The sequence below is a fragment of the Schistocerca gregaria genome, chromosome 8, assembly GCF_023897955.1.
Source record: "Schistocerca gregaria isolate iqSchGreg1 chromosome 8, iqSchGreg1.2, whole genome shotgun sequence".
Lineage (NCBI taxonomy): Eukaryota > Metazoa > Arthropoda > Insecta > Orthoptera > Acrididae > Schistocerca > Schistocerca gregaria.
The window spans coordinates 133,176,725-133,191,062 of record NC_064927.1 but is presented as its reverse complement, the minus strand read 5'-3'; the positions used below and the strand labels follow the sequence as shown (position 1 = coordinate 133,191,062).

The 14,338-nt window shown below is 42.7% G+C and overlaps 1 protein-coding gene across 1 annotated transcript in view; it reads right to left on the bottom strand.

Moving 5' to 3' along the window:
• LOC126284756 (glucose dehydrogenase [FAD, quinone]) overlaps positions 1-14,338 on the bottom strand; it is a 481,160-nt gene that overhangs the window by 265,492 nt on the left and 201,330 nt on the right. The window contains exon 3 of the mRNA XM_049983901.1: positions 9,578-9,639. The gene's annotated coding sequence lies outside the window, so the exon portion shown is untranslated. The remainder of the gene's footprint in view (positions 1-9,577; positions 9,640-14,338) is intronic.

Below are 14,338 nucleotides of genomic sequence, written 5' to 3'. Positions count from 1 at the left end.
CGTTTGTACTGTTCCAGGGAACGTAGGTCAGATGATTATGCAATATCGAAAAATGGCCAAATCTTTACATCGAAGCTATCGCCGCAACTTTAACTTCTTGTTGTACAACAGCTTCATGTGGTGAGAGATGGAAAATGAACACGACAAATCATGAGTCGAATGTAGGTACCCAAACACACTGCTCATTTATAATGTCCAATGCTTTCTAAATAACAGGTATTTTGTTTCACTCACAGAAGTTGAACTCCTAGGTACCATTCTAATCGCCATCTTGGAAATCGCAATATATTACGAAAACTGGCGAAATATTTCTTGTAAACATTGTTGCTGCAAGTTTCACATTCAGCAATTTAAGCTGTGTCCTCAGGTTCCACCAAAGTACTACCTTATAACTGCCACGTAGTCGGAAAGAAAACAGCCAAACCTTTGTGATAATCACGATTATGCGCTATTACGACTCAACCTTACTACAGACATCGGAAATCGGAGAAAAACTGCTAATTTAATTTTATCCATTGTTTACCAGTGTTTCGTCCGCGACTGTTTACGAAAACTGCTAATATTTGCTACAGCAAAAATAATAAGATTGAGCTGTTCCAAATGGCTGCAGTGTATTGTCACAAAATTTGCAAGAACGAACTATAACGTATCACAAACGGAAGAGCAGTTAACACCGTAAGTGCACTTTAGCCTCTTCCACTATTTTTCTCCCGTTATCGTTCTTGATTTGTATGTAACGTCTCAACATTGTTTTTAATAGTGGCACCGTGTTGGCCTGTTTTTATTCCATTGGCTTTTTTTACATACTGACATCCAAATCTGAAGATAATTCTCACAAATTGAAACTGATAATGAACTGATGTTTGAGATCAACTCCCGGGATTAAAGACAATTAAAACCAATATCTCCTGGCTCCCAATATCTCCCGGCACGCTTTTTCTCTTCATTGCGACGATGTCGCAACTTACAGTTACTGTTCCTTTGTATACCGTGATCATGAAGAAGAGGTGAACGCTGCGCGATCGAGGGTCAATCGTCGATGTGATGATGCCCTTCCGATCATTAGACCCTGCAGTACAAGCTTTTGTAAGTCCCGTTCTTTCTAAACCTTTTCTGGGAATGAGATGAAACGTGAAAGGGACTGGTTACAATGTCTGTATCCGTATCAGCATTTCCTCTGTAATCTTTCTGGACTCGCCCGCTGCTCGAGTGGGTACCGAATCCCGTGATTAGGCGAACGTCCTTAAATGGAGGGAGAGGGAGCCACACAGATTCGTGGAAGGAAAGGACGGCGCGGATCGTAATGTTGGCTGCGAGACGCCGAGCTCTCCGATGTTTCCAAACGGATGTCAGTTTCTGTCTGCCCTAGAAGCCAGGCGCCGCTCCGCCTGTAACGACCGGGGTAGCCAGCTGACCGCTGTGACCACTCAAGGACACGGGGCGCACCGCAGAACAGAATCCCATTCACCGGCACGCGGAAGCGGAACACGCTGCACCAGTCACACGTGCCGCGGCTTAACCACCACGCTATCTTGCGTATCCTGCCACTGTATGGTCCTAGCAACGTCGTCCTTTACAGGTGGTTTCCGCTGAGGAACGTTTTTCTTTATTAATCCAGTAGCTGGGTACCGGGCGTTGCCAGGGTACGTATTTAATTCATTTCCCTTCCCCCTCCATCTTCTCGCGCCCCTCTTTCTATCCGTCTATTACTCTCACTCTCACCTCTCTTTCTCCATCTTCTCCTCTCCCTCTGTCTTTCCTTTCTATGACCATCTCCTTCCTTCCCTGTCCCTGTCCATCATTTCCCCTTCCTTTTCTCTGTCCATCACCTCCTACCTCTCTTTCCGTATCGTACGGTGACATAATTTTATAGGTACTTTCAGAGGCATATGAAGATACTGTCTGTTAAATGTGTTAGAAACAGAGTTATCTTATGTCGTGTGACTGGGTCCTCCTGTCGGGTAGACCGTTCGCCGGGTGCAAGTCTATCGATTTACGTCACCTCCGTGAATTGCGCGCCGATGGGGATGAAACGATAATGATCAGGACAACACAACACCCGGTCCCTAAGCGGAGAAAATCTCACTCAGCCGGGAATCGAAGCCGGGCCCTTAGCATTGATATGCTGTCGCACTGACCACTCAGTTACCGGGAGCGGACAAAAATAGAGTTAGAAGCAAAGAAATAATAAATTTATACGTCATGCCGTCAAGCCTGATGCGACAGTTTTACTGCATGAACAGTTTACTGCATGCACTGCAAAAACGTAGTATACGATAAAGCATTTTGGTTTCAACATTTTGTGGGTGTTGTAAGCAAGAAAGTGTTTCGTAATGGCTTGATATTTTACGTAAAATTTGTTGCAAGTTACTAAGAGCTCTCGTTCTGAAATACTGGGTAGCTCTTGTAGCAGCTGTAAGTATGAACGTGTACGATACGCAAAAAAATAGTGTGGAAGTATGTACTGAACATATCACCTAGCACATATCAACTAACAAAACCATTTTCACAAACATGATAAAGTTCAGTAGTCAAAGAGTAAATACCTTTCACAAAGAGCAAATATTTTTCCCTAATTCACGTAATGGCTTTTAAAATCATTACGTATACTGTGCTACACACTTTATAAAGTAGCCTATGTTCTTGCTCAGGACTCAAGCTATCTCATTACCAAATTTTATCGAAATCTGTTGACCGTGTTAGTAATGACAAATCTAAACGTCATGCATGTACGTCGGTTTTTCATACATCTCACAGTTTACGACGTCTTATGTCTTGAACTATTATAGTAGGTGGTTCTTATCCTGACAGCAATTATGGCCTGACGGATACGTGTACCAACTTTTGGATCAAATCGGTTCACTTGTTTAGGAGCGTATGTGGAAGATATACCCATGCATGCATCAATTTTTATAATACGTATGAATTACTTACGCTAGCACACTAAATAAAGAGAGTCTGTGCGACTAGTAGCTCTTCATCCCTTGGCTACCATAAATAAACATATTTACAACAGTAAAAACGAATACTTTAAGCTTAATCATGTTGTGGGCTTACAAAGAACAAGCGCCCAGGTAGACAATGAGCAGTAACATGTTAGCACCAAAAACATAAAAGCAGACACTTCTTGTTAATCACTACAGTTGTAATTAAATCAGTCACACAACACATGACTTCTGAATACTAGATGAACTGGCAACTGTCCTATAGCTTATAAGTGACAAGTCTTCAATCACAGACTGCGATTTCTCTTCTTGTGTCTGACAGTATAAATTTCTATATCCAGATGGACCACAAGTTGGACAACTTTCCAAACGCACAGATCACAGTAGAAGTCTACGACTGCTAGATACCAGGCCCTGTAATAGAAGTCAGTGGAGGCCAAGGTTGCAGAGCGTTGCTGACGATGGTCTGCCGGCGGCTCCTAATCAGCGATGAATGTGACTTTATTCAGGACGTGTTTGGCTTCAACTAGGTCATGATTTGGCGCTAGAACTACTGGCTGTGTGGACGCTTCAGAGAGGACATCCTTGGTCGTGTCATCAAATTGAACTAGTCCTTGGCGATCCAATAAATATCTCCTCAACAGAATCGTCTCTCAGAGGACGCTTCATTTGTGGAGGTACTGGCCATTAATATTGCTACACCATCAAGATGACGTGCTACAGACGCGAAATTTAACCGACAGGAAGAGGATGCTGTGATATGCAAATGATTAGCTTTTCAGAGCATTCACACAAGGTTGGCGCCGGTGGTGACACCTACAACGTGCTGACACGAGGAAAGTTTCCAACGGATTTCTCATACACAAACAGCAGTTGACCGGCGTTGCCTGGTGAAACGTTGTTGTGATGCTTCGTGTAAGGAGGAGAAATGCGTACCATCACGTTTCCGATTTTGACAAAGGTCGGATTGTAGCCCATCGCGATTGCGGTTCATCGTATCGCGACATTGCTGCTCGCGTTGGTAAAGATCCAATGACTGTTACCAGAATATGGAATCGTTGGGTTCAGAAGGGTAATACGGAACGCCGTGGTGGACTCCAACGGCCTCGTATCAGTAGCAGTCGAGATAACAGGCATCTTATCAGCATGGCTGTAACGGATCGTGCAACCACGTCTCGATCCCTAAGTCAACAGATGGGGACGTTTGCGAGACACCAATCATCTGCAATAACAGTTCGACGACGTTTGCAGCAGCATGGACTATCAGCTCGGAGACCATGGCTGCGGCTACCCTTGACGCTGCATCACAGACAGGAGAGCCTGCGATGGTGTACTCAACGACGAACCTGGATGTACGAATGGCAAAACGTCATTTTTCCGGATGAATCCAAGTTCTGTTTACAGCATCGTGACGGTCACAAACATGTTTGGCGACATCGCGGTGAACGCACATTGGAAGCGTGTATTCGTCAGCGCCATACTGGCGTATCACCCGGCGTGATGGTATCGGGTGCTATTGGTTACATGTCTCGGGCACATCCTGTTCGCATTGACGGCACTTTGAACAGTGGACGCTACATTTCAGATGTGTTACGACCCGTGGCTCTACCCTTCATTCGATACCTGCGAAACTCTACATTTCAGCAGGATAGTGCACGACCGCATGTTGCAGGTCCTGTACGGGCCTTTTTGGATACAGAAAATGTTCGTCTGCTGCCCTGGCCAGCACATTCTCCAGATCCCTCACCAATTGAAAACGTCTGGTCAATGGTGGCCGAGCAACTGGCTCGTCACAATACGCCAGTCACTAGTCTTGATGAAATGTGGTAACGTGTTGAAGCTGCATGGGCAGCTGGGCCTGTACACGGCATCCAAGCTCTGTTTCACTCAGTGCCCAGGCGTATCAAGGCCGTTATTACGGCCAGAGGTGGTTGTCCTGGGCACTGATTTCTCAGGATCTATGGACCCAGATTGCGTGAAAATGTAATCACATGTCAGTTCTAGTATACTATATCTGTCCAATGAATACCCGTTTATCATCTGAATTTCTTCTTGTTGTAGCAATTTTAATGGCCAGTAGTGTAGTGCGTGCAAGTGCAGCGCTTTTGACGGAGATATTCGTACCTCTGCTGGCAAGGCTGCCATCTCTGGTTGATATCCTAGACTGTATATATCAGCGAAGGAGTATTCCATTACGGCACTTATGTTTAAACTACCTCACTACATCACCACTGAAGATGCTTCTATAACAAAAGAAGCGAAACGGGTCTGACAACCAAACAAATAACCTTTTTAATCGCAAATAGAGAATAGACCATTGTTCAGATTTCGCGACTAAGGAACGACAGTTGTTGTTGTTGTCATCAGTCCTGAGACTGGTTTGATGCAGTTCTCCATGCTACTCTATCCTATGCAAGCTGCTTCATCTCCCAGTACCTACTGCAACCTACATCCTTCTGAATCTGCGTAGTGTACTCATCTCTCGGTCTCCCTCTACGATTTTTACCCTCCACGCTGCCCTCCAATGCTAAATTTGTGATCCCTTGATGCCTCAAAACATGTCCTACCAACCGATCCCTTCTTCTAGTCAAGTTGTGCCACAAACTTCTCTTCTTCCCAATCCTATTCAATACCTCCTCATTAGTTACGTGATCTATCCACCTTATCTTCAGTATTCTTCTGTAGCACCACATTTCGAAAGCTTCTATTCTCTTCTTGTCCAAACTAGTTATAAGGAACGACAGAGGATACATAAAATAGTCATTCGCCGTGTTAAAGTTTCAGAAATATCGGTATATATTGACAAACGCATGAGAAAAATGGAAGAAGAAAATAAATAAAATTATCAAACTATCAAAATACACAGTAGCCTTCAAAATCTACATAGACAACGATATCATTAATATAAATTCAAAAGTCACCTTGACACTTAAAACACAGCAGCTGATAAGTTACAGATGTTCTGAGATATATGTATCAGAAAGTGTAATTTGCACTGATGTTAATCGAAGACTAGGTAATGATGCCCTCAGGCATCTCTTCCCTTAACCCTTCTAGTCTCCTGTATAATTTTGTGCTTACTCATCCATCAAGCTTCAGATTTCAGACTGTTGTGCAGTTGTCACAAACGTCCTGTGCTATGTTGGATGGTTACATCGCTCTGGTTAGTCAACTGACCAGGTAAGGCCAGTTTGTCCTGATACCTCATTCGCTGAGATACTACGCTCCGTCAGGAGGAAACAGGTTCCCTACTCGAGCTCTTTGGTTATGATTCAGTGGAGAGGCACTACGACAACATAGGAAGGCAGCTGAAATTGGTGAAGAGCCAATTTGGAAAGGAGGAGCGCCCCTGGCCAACAGCGATCGTCGGTGTGGGTCTTTAACCCACCACGTCAGGCGTGTTTTGTTGCGCAGTGCCGTTACCTGCTTCACGACGTAGCTGCTCACGAAGAATCCGTAATGCTGCTCCAGCAATACTCGACCGTGCCACAGATGCCGCCTTACATCAATTTCATCCCATGCCCGCTGCTCGGTCCATTCAGGTCAAGTCGTGAACACGACGCTAACAGCAGATCGGCTGGAGCGATGGGTTGAGGGAGAGTCAACGATCGCCCACGCTGAACATGATTTAATAGTGATGGATTGTAAACAGACCACACTAAAACTGAGTTTATTATAAAATACTTCATTTCTCTTGATGAGTTATTCTTTATCAATACTGACGCCTTTCAGTTTAGCAGACTTTTTTCAGTGTTTCCCCTCTATTTTTTAAGAGATGGCATTTCTGCAACTCTGAAACATTTTTCGTCTATGGCCTCTTTATTCAGCGAAAACACATTTTAAACATCAATTTCCTAAAATTTGCAGAGGGAAAATAGTCGGAAGTTAAGAAAATGTGGAAAATAGGTTCAATAAATTACCATCAAGCTGTCCTAAGGTTTTTGTTCTGATTACAATTTTCGAATTCGTTTATTTATACAGGAAGGAGACGAACCATGAGTTATAATCGTTTCTTGTTTCACTAGACATTCAAAAACATTACGAAATGAGAATTTCCGGCAGTTATTTTACCTGCTGAAGGACTTCTTTTTCTCTAATAACCACAGTAATGTATCCATTTCTATCATTCATGACACAGCGTCGCAAACCCTTAGACAGCGATAAGATGCTGAACTCGTATTCGAAACGGTGGAAATCCAAAAATCATCGTCCATACAGCCAGATTTTAAGTTTTTTCATGATATACATCTACATCTACGTGGATACTCTGCAAACCACATTTAAGTGCTTGGGAGATGGTTCATCGAACCAGTTCCACAATTCTCTGTTATTCTAGTCTTGTATAGCGCGCGGAAAGAACGAACACCTATATCTTTCCGTACCAGCTCTGAATTACCTTATTTTATCGTGGTGATCGTTTCTCCCTATAGGTCGATGTCAACAAAATATTTTCGCATTCGGAGGAGAAAGTTGGTGGTTGGAATTTCCTGAGAAGATTCCGACGCAACGAAAAACTCCTTCTTTTAATGATGTCCAGCCGCAATCCTGTATCATTTCTGTGACACAATTTCCCATATTTCGCGATAATACAAAACGAGCTGCCCTTTTTGAACTTTTTAGATGTACTCTGTCAGTCTTATTTGGTGAGGATCCCACACCGCACAGTAGTATTCTAAAAGAGGACGGACAAGCGTAGTGTACGCAGTCTCCTTAGTAGATCTGTTACATTTTCTAAGTGTCCTGCCAATAAGACGCAGTCTTTGATTAGCCTTCTCAACAATATTTTCTATGTGTTCCCACCAATTTCAGTTGTTCGTTACTGTAATACCTAGGTATTTAGTTGAATTTACAGCTTTTAGATTGGACTGACTTATCGTGTAACCGAGGTTTAACGGATTCCTCACACTTTCCACGAAGGAATTACTGCTTTGCCAACACCTATGATTAACTTTTTCAGGAAAGAGATTTAGAAGTACCTGTTTTAGGCAATCGTCAATAAATTACAGAAACGATTCCTACGAAATCGGGTCAAAATAGAAACAGACTTGTGATTTGTCAATGACTTCCTTCTGACTTCCATATTATGTTTACAGATTATTACGACCAGCTTCTTGGGAAAAATACAATTTTCCACCTCTCTACGTGTAAATATTATCGCATATCTCCCGAGTGATCCTTACTGAAAGTTATCTGTAGTCACGAAAAGCAAATAGTTGATCGAGTTTGTGAAAGACTTGCGAATACACATCAGCAAAAAGATTACTGTTCAACAAAATGCAGATCTTTCTAATGACGAATTCATTGACAGAAAAGTGAGATAATACACAGGATGTGAAGTTGGTAATACGGACTAATGCGAATAAAAATTTCCTTGTATGTCCAGTTTTTTACTGATTATAAAGAGAGCTAGTTGAAAAGATATGTTTCCATTTCACCTGTTGGTTCATCAGTTGTGATGGTTTACTCATGGAATGTAAGTTTCATTTAGAAGTCCAAGTTGATAAGTTTTATTTGATTGTACATAAATACATTTCTTAACTATGACAGACCATTTTTTAATTGGAACTCTTCTGTTATCGCATCGTCTTATAGCGCCCCTCATCTCGACCTCCTTGAAAACAAGAATTCAGCGTCATAGGTAGAGTCTTCTTCAGCCTTAAGGATGTCCTTTCAGTGTGATGGGGCCTCTGCACATTCTAGTTGTCAGGCATTACCTAAACCTAACATTCCCGTAACACTCATCGCCGAAAATAGTCACGTTACGTTTTTTGGCCACAATGGTTTGGATTTGTCGGGTAAACGCTTCAGCGCATATTTATTTTTCTTTTAAGTTGCAGTGAAAATGATTAAAAGCGCATTTGGCGCGTTTATCTGACTTCAAGGATATCAAATCTGTACTAAAGCTACGGAACCAGCCACACAATGAGGAATATGTTGGGGGAGAAATTAGTATCGACTTTTGCGTGCGGGTCGGCCGAAAGGAGGCTGTCCGTAAAGAAATTGAAAACAGGATGACTGACCTTTGAAATAATGACTAAAGCTGTCCTCATTGCAGGACGGCAAGACCGACTCAATCTTGAAAGAGCGCTGTTAAGTCGTAGGCAGGCTTTATGTAAATGAACTCTGAATATTTGCCTTTCCTTAAGATATTCTGTGAGTATTTCTTTAGTTTAAATTCTAACAGCTTTATCTCCGTAATAAACAAAAATTGGACATACATTATGTTAAAGTAGTCTCTACTACAATCTCTTAATATTTTTACTTTTACTCCGGGAGCTTCCTGTATTTCCTTGCTGTTGCGTAATTAGCTCTTTCTGAACTTCTTACAATGTCCAAGCGACAGTCCCCTTTTCCCTTGTAGACGTCTGCCACACGCTCCGTCTTCTGTAACTCTAAGGGCCCTTCATTTTGTACTTTACGTGCCCCTTGCAGAACATTCAACTCACGCTGCGCTTGAAGCACGCCTAATAAATGCCCCGTATCTTTTTATGACCATAAATTAAGCTCTTGCAGCGTACGGGGAAACGTCTGTAGTGCTCAGTCTAGAGAGTCATATTTTTAATAAGGTGACGATGCTGTTCACGAACTTCCTGAGTACGACTCGATAATACGACAACACTGGGTTCACTTACCTTTAAAGACCGCTGTTCCGATTCTGTCTTCGTCAGCAGACGGTTATTGCCATGCGTTGTTCCTGTAAAGAAGGAGGAGGTCACTTAAATCACGAGTACTAAACATAAATATTCAGGATATTATTTAAAAGAATTGTAATCTCATACTGGAAACCAAGAAAGCCGTCAGATGATACATCGGTGATTGTGATTTCTCATATCCATACTTCAGCATTGCTATAGTGTGTATCTGCTGTGAAGTATGTTCTGTAGGCAGAGCCGGGGAGCTTGCAGATACCTATCGAAAATCAACTTGTTCTACCATGAGATGGTGTGAAAAGCACTAAACTTCTTATCAGTTCCGACCGTCATAATATATCATCACGCAAAGGAAATTTTTCATACACTTCGGCGATGTGGCATTTTCATCAGAACATATACAGCCGTACATTGCACACACCCGCACTGGCTCACTGTGTAGCGTTAGGAGGCTTAAGAAAGAATCTAAAAATGTTACATCCTCGAAATCAGCTGATCGTGAGAAATAAATGGCTGTGATCGTAAGACAGCCAAGGTGGAACACGAAATTTTCTTTTAATAAGTGCATGACTTGGCCACCCGATATGCTAATAACTTAACAAATAACATTTAAACATTCTACAGAAGAATCCATAAGCATTACTGATACACAACATTAGTGAAAACATAAAACAGAAAATTGTACTAACGAATTAGATGAAGAAACATTTCCATTTACCTTTCTTCCGTTTTTCTCTTTGAGTAATAATTGTCTCTGAGTAACTGTAGCAGGATGAGTATACAGGATGACTTCGACAGAATTTCTGCTTGGTGTAATGAATGGCAGCTTGTTCTAAATGTAGGAAAAAGTAAGTTAATGCAGATAAGTGGAAGAACAAGCCTATAATGTTCGAATGCAGTATTATTGATGTGCTGCTTGACAACGTCACACCGATTAAGTACCTAGACCCAAAGTTGCAAAGTGATATGAATGTAACGTTCACGTAAGGCTATTAGTGTGGAAGGCGAGTGGATGGCAGAGTTTTAGGAAAATATTGATAATCTGCAAATCGCGTATAGAGCGCTTGTGCGAGTACTGTTCTAGTGTTTGGGGTCCCCATCAAGTAGGATCAGAGGAACGCATCGAAACAATTCAGAGGCGGCCAGCCTCATTTTGTTATCGGTAGATTCGATCAACACTATGGTGTTACAGAGACGCTTCGTGAACCCAAATGGGAATTTCTGCAGGGAAGACTTTTTTCACGAAACAATATTGAGAAATATTAAATAGAAGGCATTTACAGCTGACTGCAGAACGATTCCACGGCTGTCAAGGAACATTGCGCGTAAGAGCTGTGAAGAGAAAAGAAATTAGGACTCGCAAGGACGCATACAGAAAGTAGTTTTGTTCCTCGCTCCATCTGCGAATTTTACGGGAGAGGAATCGACTGGTAGTGGTACGTGTTAACTTCCGCCGTGCACCATACGGTGGCTTGCGGAGTATGTGTTTGTATATGTAGGTCTAGCTGCACTTCTTTCTCTTTATTCTTTTATTTCGCTTCATGTTTACTATACGCAGAAATTTCTATCTACGCATATACATGACGCACAATGAATTAAAAAATCGTTCACGCACGTCCTAGTCTTCGTAGTATGATTTCACATCACTACTTTCGTATATTTGTTGGCGGTAAAGCTGGATTGGAAGTCTGATCGTTATGATTATAACCACAACAGCACGATGCACCAACTGTAGATACACTACTGGCCTTTAAAATTGCTACACCACGAAGATGACGTGCTACAAACGCGAAATTTAACCGACAGGAAGAAGATGCTGTGATATGAAAATGATGCTTTTCAGAGCATTCACACAAGGTTGGCGCCGGTGGCGACACCTACAACGTGCTGACATGAGGAAAGTTTCCAACCGATTTCTCATACACAAACAGCAGTTGACCGATGTTGCCCGGTGAAACGTTCTTGTGATGCCTCGTGTAAGGAGGATAAATGCGTACCATCACCTTTCCGACTTTCATAAAGGTCGGATTGCACCCTATCGCGATTGCGGTTTATCGTATCGCGACATTGCTGTTCACGTTGGTCGAGATCCAGTGACTGTTAGAAGAATATGGAATCGGTGGGTTCAGGAGGGTAATACGGAACACCGTGCTGGATCACAACGGTCTCGTATCACTAGCAGTAGAGATGAGAGGCATCTTGTCAACATGTAACGGGTCGTGCAACCACGTCTCGATCCCTGAGACAACAGATGGGGACGTTTGAAAGACAACAACCATCTCCACGAACAGTTCGACGACATTTGCAGCAGCATGGACTATCAGCTGGGGGCCATGGCTGCGGTTACCCTTGACGCTGCATCACAGACAGGAGCGCCTGCGATGGTGTACTCAACGACGAACCTAGGTGCACGAATGGCAAAACGTAATTTTTTCGGATGAATCCAGGTTTTGTTTACAGCATCATGATGGTCGCATCCGTGTTTGGCGACATCGCGGTGAACGCACATTGGAAGCGTGTATTCGTCATCGCCATACTGGCGTATCACCCGGCGTGATGGTACGGGGTGCCATTGGTTACACGTCTCGGTCACCTCTTGTTCGCATTGACGACACTTTGGACAGTGGGCGTTACATTTCAGATGTGTTACGACCCGTGGCTCTACCCTTCATTCGATCCCTGCGGAACCCTACATTTCAGCAGGAAAATGCACGACCGCATGTTGCAGGTCCTGTACGGGACTTTCCGGATACAGAAAATGTTCGACTGCTGCCCTGGCCAGCACATTCTCTAGATCTCTCACCAACTGAATACGTCTGGTCAATGGTGGCCGAGCAACTTGCTATTCACAATATGCAGTCACTACGATTGATGAACTGTGGTATCGTGTTGAAGCTGCATGGGCAGCTGGGCCTGTACACGGCATCCAAGCTCTGTTTGACTTAATTCCCAGGCGTATCAAGGTCGTTATGTCGGCCAGTGGTAGATGTTCTGGGTACTGATTTCTCAGGTTCTACGCACCCAAACTGCGTGAAAATGTAATCACATGTCAGATCTAGTGTAATGTATTTGTCCAATGAATATCATCTGCATTTCTTCTTTGTGTAGCAATTTTAATGGCCAGCAGGTTGTCGTTTGTTTTTGCTTAAAGTAGGGTGCCTCCTCACCAATATTACGTAAAAATGTATTCCAGTCAACCTTCCTCTTGTCAAAGCTGTGTAATAACGCCAATACGTAAGATCATATACGAGCTTAACAGTTTCTTTCCGTGCTAGTGGCATTAGCTATGCTTCCCAATTTTTCTTGTGTTTTATCTATTCTTTTCGTGATATTCCTATTTTCGATGAGTGACCAATGAGAAATCTGATAGTTAAATTATAAATCCTCATACAGGATCTAGTTTTCGGTATGTTTTGCTTCTCTGCCTCAGCCCGAAACAAAATTTTCTGTTTTAAAATATCTCCAACGGTTCGGATCTAGTTTTCGGTATGTTTTGCTTCTCTGCCTCAGCCCGAAACAAAATTTTCTGTATTAAAATATCTCGAACGGTTCTCTTCAGATATTTTCGAGCTGCCATTAAATTCTGGATTCTGCGTAAATATAGGCATCAAATACTAAAAGAAAAACAAAAATGACCTATTCTCATGGCGTACACTACTCGAATCATACTAACCGATCGGGGATGTGAAGGAAAACGTTTCGCCGGATAAACATAAATTTTGAGTACGTGATCTGGACATAACTACGTACACGCTAGTATAGTTAGTTATCATTGTTTCCTACCCAGCGTAGTACAGTGAGACACCAAAAGCAAGACAAGAAATCATCTTGGAAGCGCAGAGACAAAGTAAATAAAATGCATCAGCTTAATAACATTGATTGTAGACGTTTGCACATAGCAGACTAATCAAGTGGCTACATGCCACTGCCTGCCACCAAGTCCTAGAAACGCTCGGTGGGACGAAATTCCCTCCGCGCCGAACTATCCATCCTTATCTCACCATCAACACTTCACCGTTATTCATCCTAAATCTGCCCAACGGGAATTCGGTTTCTCCACTGCCAGTTCGATTCATTGGCAAGAACTGAGCATTCTACAACGGTTCGATCTGCCTATTTTGGGAATGAAAAGAAGGATATTTCGGAAGTATATTGCAATTTTTCTCTGTCCGCATTCGTGGTTTTTGTGTTGTGACGCGCACTTTTTCGATTAATGACTGTGTCACAGCTGTTACATAAACGAGAATGACAACCATCACAGTGTAGCTGTGTTCATCGCTGCTGGTCTACTCGTTGCTCCTGAAACTGTTGGTTGTGGTTCAACGTCAGCTGTACGTCTGCGACCTGGCATTCACGCCGCTGGCGACCCGGACATTCACCGACCATCGGGTTCCGCCACGGCCTTGACACGTTTGTCGTCGTCCGCAGAACTTTGCTGTTAGTATTTGCACGTTATGGGTTGGCGTTTTCAGAGCATCTTTTCAGTGTTATCAGCTCCAAAGAAGATTAACACGAATGCAAACCAAGTTATTCGATTTGTATAACATCGAAAACCACTGTAAATTTTCAAGTGTCCCATTCTTTGTAGATGGATGGTCGATTCACGTCTATGGTTAGTTGCAAGGCTATGTATGCAGCACATTTCCACCTATGTTAGTAATGATTACGTTCTCGACTCTATCTACTCTGATGAGCAAAGGACTTTATGACCACTATTGATGATTACAACGTCTGAGTTTATAC